A 12,159-nucleotide genomic window follows, 5' to 3' on the forward strand; every position below is an offset into this window, starting at 1 on the left:
CCCCAGCTCAGTTTTTTCCAAGGCCCTGCTTCCCCAGGCTTATCATCATTGTTTTGTTGTATTCCAACAGATTCCAGGATTTTGTTGTTGTTCCTCTTACACCTTCTTTTTACATTATCTTTCTATCACCACTGTTATTTGCCGTGTGATGGAGTTTAATTATGTAACTACAGTATTTGGGCAGCCGGGTCCAAGCAAATTGTTTCTCATTGGGATGGGGTTGAAGTCACCTCTGTGTCCCTACATTCCAACCTGTCCCTTGGCTGGCACAGGTTAGATGTTTATTTAAAGCTCACTGAGAAAATGTCTTTATTTTGGCCCTAGGTCTGAAAGCTGCCATCTGTATTTTTGTGGTAAGAGCTTCCAACTGGGAGAGGGAAGGTGGGAATTTGAAATGAATCATCCCACCTGTAAGTATTTGTTCATGTCTGTTTTCTCTCCTATACTATACACTTGATGAGGGCAGGGACTGTCTGCTCTCATGTCCCCGCTACCTAGCACCATGCTGGCGCATCGTGTTCAATAGACTTTTGTTTAATTTGCTTGGACAATACCTGCTTCCTATGATTATCATAAATATTAAATGAGATATTGAGAGTAATCGTTATTTTGATAAATGGTAACTGTTACTCTTATTATGAAACCAATAAAACGCAGTCTTGGTTGGTGTGTCTTGATTCCTGGGAAGATAGGGGTAATAATACCCCCTTAGGAGAAGTTCATTAGATAAGGGAATGAATGGAAAGTCCTTTGCTCAGTGCTTGATAGATAGTACTTAGTTAATAAGTGACAACGAGTACACAAACTGGATATGCATTTTCTACCTTTCAGCACCGTCTTGCAGTTACTATATTTATTTGTCTTCTCATGATGGGGTAATAGTTTCACCTGTTCCTCATGTTTTTCCCTAAGATTTATTGAAGCCCTGTAATGTGCCAGGCCCTTTCTCATTAAGTCATGGCTAATATCATTTACAGTCCGATTCCCTTTTTTTGGATGCTTCTCTGCTCCAAGTTATAAGTAAAATGTTGAGTTTCTCCAAGCTAGGTTATACTCAGAACAAGCACCCAGTACCCAGCCCCCAGCGTGGGACATTTCTGAATGTCTCCAGGAGGAATACAAGTAGGCCAACTGCTTTCCTGAAATATCTCACATTGCAACTCCTCCAGGGCAGGTGTAGAGGTGATGTGAAGTCAACACGGGAGCTGGTTCTGCAGGGCCAGGTAGATAATATGAGTGGTTAAGTGACCTGGGTGCCGAATATGCTTCCGTTTATGTCCCAGATCCTTAGCATTTGCCAAATCTGCTACCAGGAGTCCCTCTTTAATGTACCTGATAAAATTCTGTCCAAACTCAATACTTTTTCCTATGCCTTAAAAAAAAACTCGAACTCTAAGTGCTGAATACTTGTGGGTGTCACAGCTGGGAGAAGGGTGTTACTTTTACCTGGTGGGCAGAAGTCAGACATCCCGTCAAACGTCCTGCACACCCAGGACCAACCGTGACAAAGAATTAGCCAGTTCAAAATGTTGAGAGAAACGAAGTTAAAAAAAACCCTCATCTAGAACAATTTTCTCACTTTGTAATTTTTCCTCCTTCCATAATGAAAATTATTCTGGAATTCTCTCCCAGATTTTGCCCATTGGAAGGGATTATCCCATCTCCAAGCACGGTTCCTGCACATACTCCAGTCCTTTGTCCACATTCCCTGATCTTCTGTGGGTGAGGTCTGCACTTGAGTTCTGAGAATGGACGAAAGAACCTCATTTGTAAACATTTGAAACTGCTTCCCAGCCACTTTCCTTGATCTTTAAGAACCTTAAACCTATTGGGGCACCTGGGTGGCTCAGTCAGTTAAGTGTCCAACTCTTGATTTCACTCAGGTCATGATCTCACAGTTCATGGGATCAAGCCCCACTTCAGGCTCTACGCTGACAGCATGGAGCCTTCTTGGGATCCTCTCTCTCTCTCTCTCTCTCTCTCTCTCTCTCTCTTTCTCTCCCTCCCCGCCTTAAACCTATTAATTAAAAAACAAATTATTCTGTGTTCTCAACCGTCAGAGTTTATTGAAGTCTTTTTGAAATCTTTCCCTTTGTCCCCAGCAATTTCTTGGAGTGTTGGGTCAAAGGCTGCTCTAAATGAGTTGGCTGTAGGGAGGCTTTGGGAGAGAAGCTGGCAGGAACTTTAGTGTGGCACTTACAGCATCTCTGTCCCACTGAAGAGGCTGTTACAATATTAGAACCTATGCAAAGATTTAGAGTTTCACCTTTCCAGCATATATTCAAATTTTAATTTACAGAATTAATTATCGTTAAAATTTGCCAGTTGCTACAGACCATAAGCTCCATTGGGGCTTCTAAATTGTAACTTTCGAGGAATTAAAAACATGATTGTCATGTAAATGTATAGTGGATGCATATCAAAGATTTTACTCAACTCAGTAATTACTGAGGGGACTAGTAAGATGTTATGACTGGTTCCGAGGACACGTTGAAGAGCAGACATTTACACAGGCAATCAGCAACACTGAAATGAATATTTTCCAGTAGTTGCAAAACATGTCACTAGATGCTTACAGATTTGTAATATGACCCAGTCCATAGAAATACAAATAAAGGTATACGCTTCTATAGAAGCCGCAAGTTCCCTGAACGTCCCTTAGATCATGCCCCTTGCCACACCGACAAAATGCCAGTCATCTGCGTTGCCCATTTCCACGTGTTGGACAACTTCTTCTGCAGGGCAGAGATTGGAATATGTCCTCAACATATTTTTTTTCTGGTGTGAAGCCTTGCCAATCCTTGGGGTGAAGTAGGTGAGTATCTGTGGGGTGAATATTTAGCTTGTGTATCCCACAGCCTCACTCTCCTAAGCTATGAAATTGGAAATGAAAAGGGGGGTAGGGGCGAGAGAGAGAGTTTGACAAAGAAATAGAAAGAGCGGATAGAAGGGCGCCTGGGTGGCTCAGTCAGGTCATGATCTCGCAGCTGGTGGGATCGAGTCCTGTTCCAGGCTCCGTGCTGAGCATAGGGCCTGCTTAAGATTCTCTCTTTCTTTCTCCCTCTGTCCCTCTCTCCTGTTCAAGCATTCTCTCTCGCTCTCTCTCTCCCTCTCTCTCTCTCTCAAAAAAGAGCAGATATAATAACTACCATTTATTGCCTACTCTGTGCCAAGGATGTTACATATGTCAGCTCACTTAATCTTTGCAAACCCCTCTATTTTGTACGTAAGGACACTGAAGTTCACAGAGGTTAAGTAACTTATTCAAGGGTATGCAGTGAACATGCTTATTGATTTGGTGGCTTCCATGTTTCATGTTCTCTATAAGGGAGTGAGCTCTGGGAGGGCAAGGGCTTACCCCTTTGTTTTATTCTCTGCCATATCTTGCTCAGTCTGGCCCCCAGAAGGGGCTCAGTCAATATCCATTGAATGCATGGATAAGCGATGTATGAGCGAATGAATGAATGGATGAATGAGTGAATGAATGAAAGAGCACAGCAAGGACTCATTCCCGTATGTGTTCAAACACCACATCCCATAAGTTCTCCACTACACTACATCACAAAAAATAGCTATCCTTCTTCACTCCATGGAGTAAGTAGCTGGATGGAACTATAATTTTTTTTAAGTTTATTTATTTATATGGAGAGAGAGAGAGAGAATGCATGCACAGGCAGACATTTATATGGGCAATCGGGAATGCGGAGAGAGAGAGGGAGATAGAGAGAGCGAGGGAGGGAGGGAGAGGTTCCCAAGCAGGATGCAAACTCATGAACCATGAGATCATGACCTGAGCTGAAATCAAGAGTTGGATGCTTAATCGACTGAGCCATGCAGGCGCCCCAGAGCTATAATATTTTATATTGTATTTCATAGTTTTTACTTTATTTTGTTTTCCAGTTTTACTGAGAAAATTCTTTTTCCTTGTGATGAGAACTTTTAAGATGTAGTCACTTGGCAACTTTCAAATATACAAAACAGTATTGTTAAGTATAGTCGCCATGCTGTACATTACATCCCCAGAACTAATTTATCTCATAAACGAAAGGTGGTGCCTTTTGACCATCTTCCCCCTTTCCCCCACTCCCCAACCTCTCTGCCCCTGGCCACCACAAATCTGATCACCATTTCTATGAATTGGTTTTATTAGATTCCATATATAAGTGAGATCATACAGTATTTGTTTTTTCTCTTCTCTGACTTATTTCACTTGGCTTCATGCCTTCAAGGCATTAAGGTGGGTGGGACTATAACATTTTAGTTACTCTGGCAAAAATGAGTGTTTTAATGAGCAGACAGTTTATTGTGCTTAAAATAAATACCTGATTACAGCTCAAGTGGCAGATAAAGTATGAAGCCAAGGAGAATGATGTTTTAAAAGCCTCACAATGAATTTAAAAAAAAGTGGGGTGCCTGGGTGGCTCAGTCACTTGAGTGTCCGACTTCGGCTCAGGTCATGATCTCGCGGTCTGTGAGTTCGAGCCCCAACTCGGGCTCTGTGCTGACAGCTCAGAGCCTGGAGCCTACTTCGGATTCTGTGTCTCCCTCTCTCTCTGCCCCTCCCCCGCTCACGCTCTGTCTCTCTCCTTCTGTCAAAAATAAATAAACATTTAAAAATAAATGAATAAAAGTCTCACAATGAGGGAAATATACAAGGGGTAAATAAGAGGAGAGATAGCATTTGATAAAAGTTTTATTATTTTTTTTCCCCCAAGAATGTTCTGGATCAAAGGAAGTGGAATCTCTAGCTCCTGACCTATATGGTAGGTGCTGCATAAAAATTACCGAATGAGTGACTAACAAATGCCTTAAGGAAAGCTTTCATATGATGGGCGGAGAAGTGCCAATTCTTAGAAGGAAGTAATAGTAGCAATTATTCCCAGAGGGGTAAAACACTTCTTAGTGTAGAGGTCAGTTTTACTGTTGTATGAATTACATGTCCCTGGGTGAGCCTTTTAGGGGATATGATAAAAACTGACAACTATAGAACCAGAAGTTGTGGAACTTTCTTGCCTACCCCCTTCCTCAATCTCAGTCCAAGCATTGAGACGAAGGCACCTCGCCCTCCTTGAGAAAATGAGATCAAGTATCCTAACGCTTAGTAATTCTCTGCCCTGTGCCGCTCATTTTTTCCCATATGGTGACGAAAGGCAAATTATGAAGCCCTGTCTGGGTTAGTGTGCGTTAAAAATGATGTCGGCACAGATGAAAGCCAGCCCTAGAGATGAAGCATTTATTTGAAACTGTTACTGGAAGACAGATTCAGCACATAAAATATAAAACCACCCCATGCTGGCCCCCAGTGAGTGGGATGGGGTTTTCCAAATTCCCAGTTCAGAATCCAAGCGCTGAGACACTGGTCTTGGCCTTGGTCTGGCCCTCGCTCTGTCTTTCCTCCTCTTTGTCCAAACTGGGGTGAAGTTTTCTTCCTTTGAATTCGTACACAATGGGCTTGATGAATGAGTTACAAATCTTACCTGAAGGTTCTTGAGGTTCAAGAAGAATGTTTTTTTGGCTTTGGGTTATTAAACATCAGCAATGCTATTTTTGGTTTCTAAGCCCAGAGGCAAGGGGAGAAAAAGCAAGATGAACGAACAGGAAAGTATGAGGTAAAACGTTTACGGGAGAACTCTGGCTTGCATGAAGCCATTCCTTTGAAAGCGAGTGGCATTTCTATTTGGAACAATCAGTTTCTCTCTTTCTCTCTCCCCACAACTCCCACCTCCTGCCCCCGCTCAACTTCTCCCTCTCTCCTTAGCCGTCTCTTACACAAATTTCAGTCTTAGGGCAGCAGATGTTGAAATGACACAAACTTGTTTTCCTAAAGGGTCATACGCTGTCATGTTTGTTGGTCATACAAACACATTATTGGGGAGGGACATAGTTATTTATAGTAGGAAATGTCATATTAATTAGAATAATATACTCACTAACCTATTTTATTTCAGTCTTGGTGATTCAGAGAAGGCTATCCAAAGTCTTTTATAAGGAACGGCTTGTCAAAGATTGAGGATTGTTGAATGGCCAAGCGTTGTATACTCTCACAGTAATTAATGTCAACACTTCATTTCTAATGCCACAGAACCCTGATCATTTCCATGGAAACTTAAGTTTCTTATCCCATCCTGTTGTCATTTTTGCTTTATTACGGTTCACTATTTAAACGAATGCCACCCGTTAGACCTTCCTGTGCTGATGAAAATGTCCCCGATCTCCAATCTCCGGGGTCCCACATGCCAGCCTCTAGCCTTATATAGTCACTGAGCAAAGCTATTGGATAGATGAGGAATGTGAAGCCCAGGGCGGTTACATGACTTCCCAGGGACCACATTGGCAGTGAGTGACAGAAGCTGAATGAATCTCCGGGCTCTCTCCAGCTGCCACGATGCCTCATGTTTTGATTTCATTTGGGCAGGAAAAATGAGGGGCGATTTCAGAAAGGAAGGCCTAATTTTTGCACCTAACGACTGGGTGGAAAAATGCGAATAATATTACCTCTTCCAGCCAGAGAAATTCAGTTGTGCTAGAATTTCTAATTCGAGATTAGAAGACTAGCATTAGGACTCCAAGCTGAATTGAACAGAACAAATCATTAAGTCCTGCATTACTATCTGCCTAAGGCTGCTCAGAACAGACCTTAATATTGTGTTCTATGTTTATTACATATTCATTTAATTATTGAACCCCTACAATGGTCCACATAGAGTAGGTGCTGGGGGGTGGGGGGACAGTGTAGGAAAATGGATACAAACAGTTGAAGCATTCAGTGCCTACAGGAAGACAGATGGCCAACCATTTCAGTGAGGTGCTAGAATGCCATGCCACATTGTCAATCAGGGGAGCACCGGTCAGAGGGTTTTATGTTATCTTCTGATATCCTGGGGTTAGGGCAATGATGGGCTCTGGAAGCCAGATCTGGGTTTAAATTCAGCGCTTCGTTTAGTACCTCTGTGACCTCGGGCAAATTACTGAACCTGTGTTTAGCCTTATCTTTAAGATGGAGATAAGAGGCTGTCTTTGTCACTGAGATTATACAAAATAATGCACTTGAAGCACCTGGCCTAGTGCCTTGTTCAGAGGGAACATTCATTCATTCAGAGTGAGTGTTAGCGCTCACTTCTATTACTGTCATCATTGTTATTTTTACTATTATTGGTAGGAATAAACATGAGCCCTGTGAGGCATAATTGTCTTTATTTTGCAGACAAGGAAACTGAGGCTTGGGGAGAATAAGCAGGCAAAGTCACAGTGATAAAAAGGGACAGGGTCAAGGTTTTAGGCAAGTCAGAGCTGGCTGCTGGCAGGAAGGGAGGACTCCCCTCTGGGCCCAGCCCTGCGAGGGCCGCCTTTGAGCAGAGGTGTTGGGAGGCCTCTGGAGGTGTTGAGGCAGAGGCCTCTGACCAGTAGGAGCGAAACCTCAGGCCTGATCAGAAGACTTAAACTACCACCTAAACGGGGCTATGCCTGTAGTGTCATTTTCAGAAATGTCCTGAACTAACACTTGTCGTCCTAGAAATATGCACGTTCAAGATCAGTTTAAACTTTAAATCAAACAATGCTCCTTCCAGCAGCGGTTTTATGCTAGATCTTGGGGTAAGGGCGAGCTACGTTGGGAATGTTCCTGTGCATTCTTCCCTCCATCCGCATCGCAAACATTAAACGTCTACCGGGAACTATCCGGTAGCATCTCGATGGTGCTAGTCTTCCCTAAATCTTACCTTTCCTACAAGGGTATCTCAATTCGAGACAGGAAGTGGTGAGTGAGGCGTGAGGTGCCCGTTGGTGAGAGCAGTTAGGGGCGGGAGGGAGTGCCGAGGGCCGGTTTCCACCCGCTGCAGCTCGGGGACGAGGGGATGTCAGGGGACTCTCCGCCCCGCATCTGAAAAGAGCAATTACATCCTGCTTCGTGCTACAGCAGATGCCTAGATGCGTACACGAGAGCAAGGACAGCTTTAGGCGGGTTTTCCAGGCTTTGTGATCCGTACAGACGAACGCACCAAACGATTTGGGTTGGGTTTTGTTTGGGTAAATCAGAAAAGAGGTCTGTTGGGGGTCGGCAATCGAAGATCTAAAGCTGGGGGCGGGGTCAACCGAGGTCCACCGAGCTGGGGCCAGAGAGAGGAGGAGTTTTCCGCGGGGTGGCTGCATTCCACCCGGAGGCTCGGCCCAGGTGAAGGGGGCGTGGGTACTGCGCGAGGGGCGTGCGCGGCCGAGCAGGACTCCCGCCTCAGGAAATGCACGCAGTCCTGGGCCGGTGGGTGCCTCGGGGCGTCGCGGCGAAGCAGCCCTGCCGACCCAGTCCGGGGCGCGTCCAGAACCCCAGGCTTAGTTAGCTACCTTTAAAATCCCGAGCCGGTCCCGGACCGGGAACCGGGCCGCCAGCTCAGCTCTCCCGCTGGGGGGGTGAGTACGCTCAAGATAGCACTGCCATTCCCGAGGCTCCATCCGCGAGTGCCCGCCCGGGAGCAGGGGGAGGCCGCAACAGGTCCCCGCGGACCCCGCGGGCCTCGCTCGCGCGCCTCCAGGGCCGGCGCCTTTCCCGGCGCGCCGCGTCCCGGGGACTGACCGGCGCGCGGGGCGGCCGGGCGGCCACTCCGGAAGCCGTCCCGGTGGTCCCCCGAGCGGCTCATAAATCATTCATGAGCCGGAGTCGGGCGAGCCCCGCCGCAGGGGGGAGGGCGGGCGGCGCTGGGGCCGAAACGGGAGCAGGACCCGGCGCACGGTGAGTAGCGGCGTCCTCATCCCGGAGCCCAGGAGGCGTCTGCGGAGACCGTAGGGGCCCGAGCGCACCCCCGGCCAGAAGGCTGGGGGCAGGAAATCGGGACCGGAGAGGCTCGCTGTGCGCCCTCCTCTTTCCGCTGGCCCGGCAGCAGGTAGTAGGAGCCCCCCCGCCCCCCCCCACCCGAGAGCGGCCGGGAAGCCAGGGGGCTGCAAAGTGGGCGAGGTGGTCCGGGCGCCGGGGCCAGCGGGAGTTCCGGGCAGAGGGCGGACGCGCGCAAACTTTGCCGGGTGGCTGTGTGGTGGGTCTTCTTTCCATCCCCTGGAGGGGAGCCGGCGGCTGCGGCGCGCCAGGTTGCAGGGCACACGCCAGCGGGACCGGGACCCCCGAGGCCGGGGGCTCGCTCTCAGAGAGTGCGGAGGACCGAGGGGAGGCTCGTCAGGGAGTTGGGGAACTGTTCTGCGGCGAGTGGAGTGCTGGGGGCGGCCAGGAGGTCGCGGGGCACGGAGCCTTCCCTGCTGGGGATGGAAAGGGGTCACCTCCCTCTGGCTTTTCCAAATGGAGTACGCGGTGCAAAGGGCCGCAGCAAGAGGGGGACCCTGGGGGAGCAATGAGAGGCCGTCTCCCCGCGCCCATGGGAGAGCGCACGCACCCCTGGCTTGACGCAGCCCCCTGCCCCCTTGGGTGCACAGCTCGGGCACCTACGACGTTTGCCGCGTGGAGCACTGGGTGCTGCGTGCTCCGGGCGCACCTCGCCAGTACGGCGCCGGCTGGGACAACAAAGGGAAGCGTGGACAGAGGAAGGAGCTTCGAGGTGCGGGAGAGGCGGGGCCCGAGGTCAGTTTCCCCGAAAGCCCGCGCCGAGAGGGAGGGGATCCGATGGGGTGGCACACCGCCCCGGTCCCCTTCCTCCCAGGCGACCCCGATGCAGCCTCCCCGGGGCGGCGGCGGGGAACCCGCGCGGACGCGCTCCGGCAGCCAAGTTACTCCGGCAACCCCCTCCCCCAAGCGGCGGCGGATTCCTTGAGTCTCCTCGCTTCCCGCGCCAGCCCTGCAGCCCATTCTTTTGTGTCCCGCAGCCCGGGAGAGCCTCCTGCGGCGGAGGAAGAGAGGGCAGGAGGGGGCCCGGCCTGGCGGTGGGTTGGAGAGCAAGACCGGGGGGAGCCGGCGCCCCAGGCTTCCTGCGGCAACAGGTTGAGCCTTAGCCCCAGGCGGCTCGCTGACCCTTCTCCCTCCCGGGCTCCCGGATCCCGAGAGGCTTTCCAGGCCGCCTGTGGGCTGCGGCTGACCTCTGTGAAGACACGCAGGTGAATGATTGGGGTCCTTGAACGCCCCACTGGAGACTCAAGCATCTGCTTTTACATGTCAGGTTGAACCTTGCGAAATGGAGCCGTTTTTGTGGCTCAAAGACTTTCTCACTCTTTTGAAAGTATCCTCGGAGCTGTCCTGTCAAATCAGGGTGAGCCCAGGGCCGCGGTGGGGTTTGTGGAATTGATCCTGGCAATGGCAGTAGGGACCCTTTATTGACTAGCAGCTGTGTGCCGGGGAGCTGTACCCATTCGGGGTCTCACCCTCCAACACCATTCAAAACCCCACTTTACAGATGAGCAAAGGAAAGCACTGAGAAGGTAAGCAACTTCTCATGGCAAGGTTAGTGAGGGGGACTAGAGACTCCTGCCCTGTCTCACGTGAGGCCTGTTGTCACTTCAGCAATGACCTTTAGTTTAGTTTTGTTTTATTGATATGCCCCATAATTTTTTTTAAATGAACTTCTTTATGATTTCTGCCGTGGACTATTTCTGTGCATTCCCAGCACCGTGAAGCAAGCAAGTGTATCAAAGGACAAGTGTATCAAAATAATAAGGCTTTAAACCAAATATTATTTTATTGGTACCATTTCAAATATGAAGGTTTTGCAGGGGACCAAGAGCTATCTCAGATATGTTAAGGGGCAGGATGCTTTGTTGCAAGTGACGGAAGCCCACTCTCGGTAATTTTAGCAGAAATGGGACTGAGGACTGGGTAGCTTAGAGAAGTGACAAGGAGGCTGGCTAGCCGGGGTCAGGAGCTCATGCGGGACATACAAGAGGACCCCTGATTGCTGTGTGGCCACGGATGCCACCACAAGGCCCTGGATATGGCTGCTGACACTGTGCCGTCGTGTCTAGAATGAATTAGAAACTGCCCCTGCGTGAGTGTGCGCTCCAGGCACAAGCCCAGGAGTAAGCATCTGCTTGGTGAGTCTGAGGCACCCCCCAGGGCACAATTTGGGCACCTCAACTGACCTCACCATGAAACCCAGGGGTGTTGCCCATAGGACCCACAAAGGTGGACTCTGAAGTTGAGCAGCTCATCCCTCCCCCAAATCCCAGATGACCAGTTCCTACTACAAAGCTCCTTTTGAAGGAAACTCCATCAAAAGAAGAAGAAATGAAGGTGGATGGTCACCATATTTGTTTTTCAAACAGTCTTTGTGGAAGTGCCATCCTCCGGGCTCCAAGCTCACAATCACGTGAAATATTTGCTCAAACTTCACATTCTTGGGCCCCCTTTCCAGTTTGAACTCAGTGTATTTGCAATGGACACCAGGAATCTGCACCCCATAAATCAGAAAAATGGTGAATTCGACTTCTTGATTGGTCTAGTGCCCGTGTGAGGAGGTAGCCGTTTCCAAGGCTTGCAAAGTTGAGGGTCCCAGCAGAAGGCACTGCCCCAGGATGGTTGACCAGTTGCTGTGCGATGGGTAAATCCAGCAAGGAGACAATCTGCTGCATATATTGTGGGAATAGCGACAAACACCCCGACACCTCCCTTCCAGACGCTTTGGGACCACCGATAAACACTTGATACAATTTTGAAATAGGTAAAAATGACCACGTCATGTCAGTTCTCCCTCTACCCCTCACCACTGGATTTCAGCAATCCTTACTGAGTGCCTACTGTGTGCCCGACTCCGAGGTACAGAGACGAGTAAATCAGGGGCCCCACACAGCAGCTGGGATGGATCAGCTCAATGCAATAGAAGAAGGGCATTTGGGGAAGGCGTCATTGCCAACTGGCACGAGTTAGGTGAGGAAGCGCGCGGGAACAGTGCTGGTTCTCAAACTTCGGTTGTGCTGAGAATCAGTCACCGGGAAGAGTGTTAGAAGTGCAGATTAATGCACTTGGTGTGTGGCCACAGATGCCACCACAAGGCCCTGGATATGGCTGCTGACACTGTGCCCAATAATTAGCATTTTATATAAATACCCCATTTTGTGGGGATGCTGCTCTGGGGCCGGGAGAGCTGGCCTCCGTGTGTTCGGGCAGTTCCAGGAGCTGCCCTGAGATGCCCTGGCTGCCCCCTGAGCTTAACAGGTGAGGACCCCGCCGAGATGCCTTTCGCCTTGACTTTTATTAATTATCTGGGGTTTCCTAAGTCGTGAGAGTTTAGTATTTTC

The 12,159-nt window shown here is 49.1% G+C and overlaps 1 protein-coding gene across 7 annotated transcripts in view; it reads left to right on the plus strand.

Annotated features, from left to right (window-relative positions):
- PROM1 (prominin 1) overlaps positions 1-12,159 on the plus strand; it is a 133,760-nt gene that overhangs the window by 14,919 nt on the left and 106,682 nt on the right. Inside the window, exon 1 of one of the 7 annotated variants that reach the window (XM_042984894.1) lies at positions 8,211-8,403. The exons of the other annotated variants lie outside the window; for them this stretch is intronic. The gene's annotated coding sequence lies outside the window, so the exon portion shown is untranslated. Of the gene's footprint in view, positions 1-8,210; positions 8,404-12,159 lie in introns of those variants that run through there. 7 annotated transcript variants of the gene reach the window in all.

Source organism: Panthera tigris, chromosome B1, assembly GCF_018350195.1.
Source record: "Panthera tigris isolate Pti1 chromosome B1, P.tigris_Pti1_mat1.1, whole genome shotgun sequence".
Lineage (NCBI taxonomy): Eukaryota > Metazoa > Chordata > Mammalia > Carnivora > Felidae > Panthera > Panthera tigris.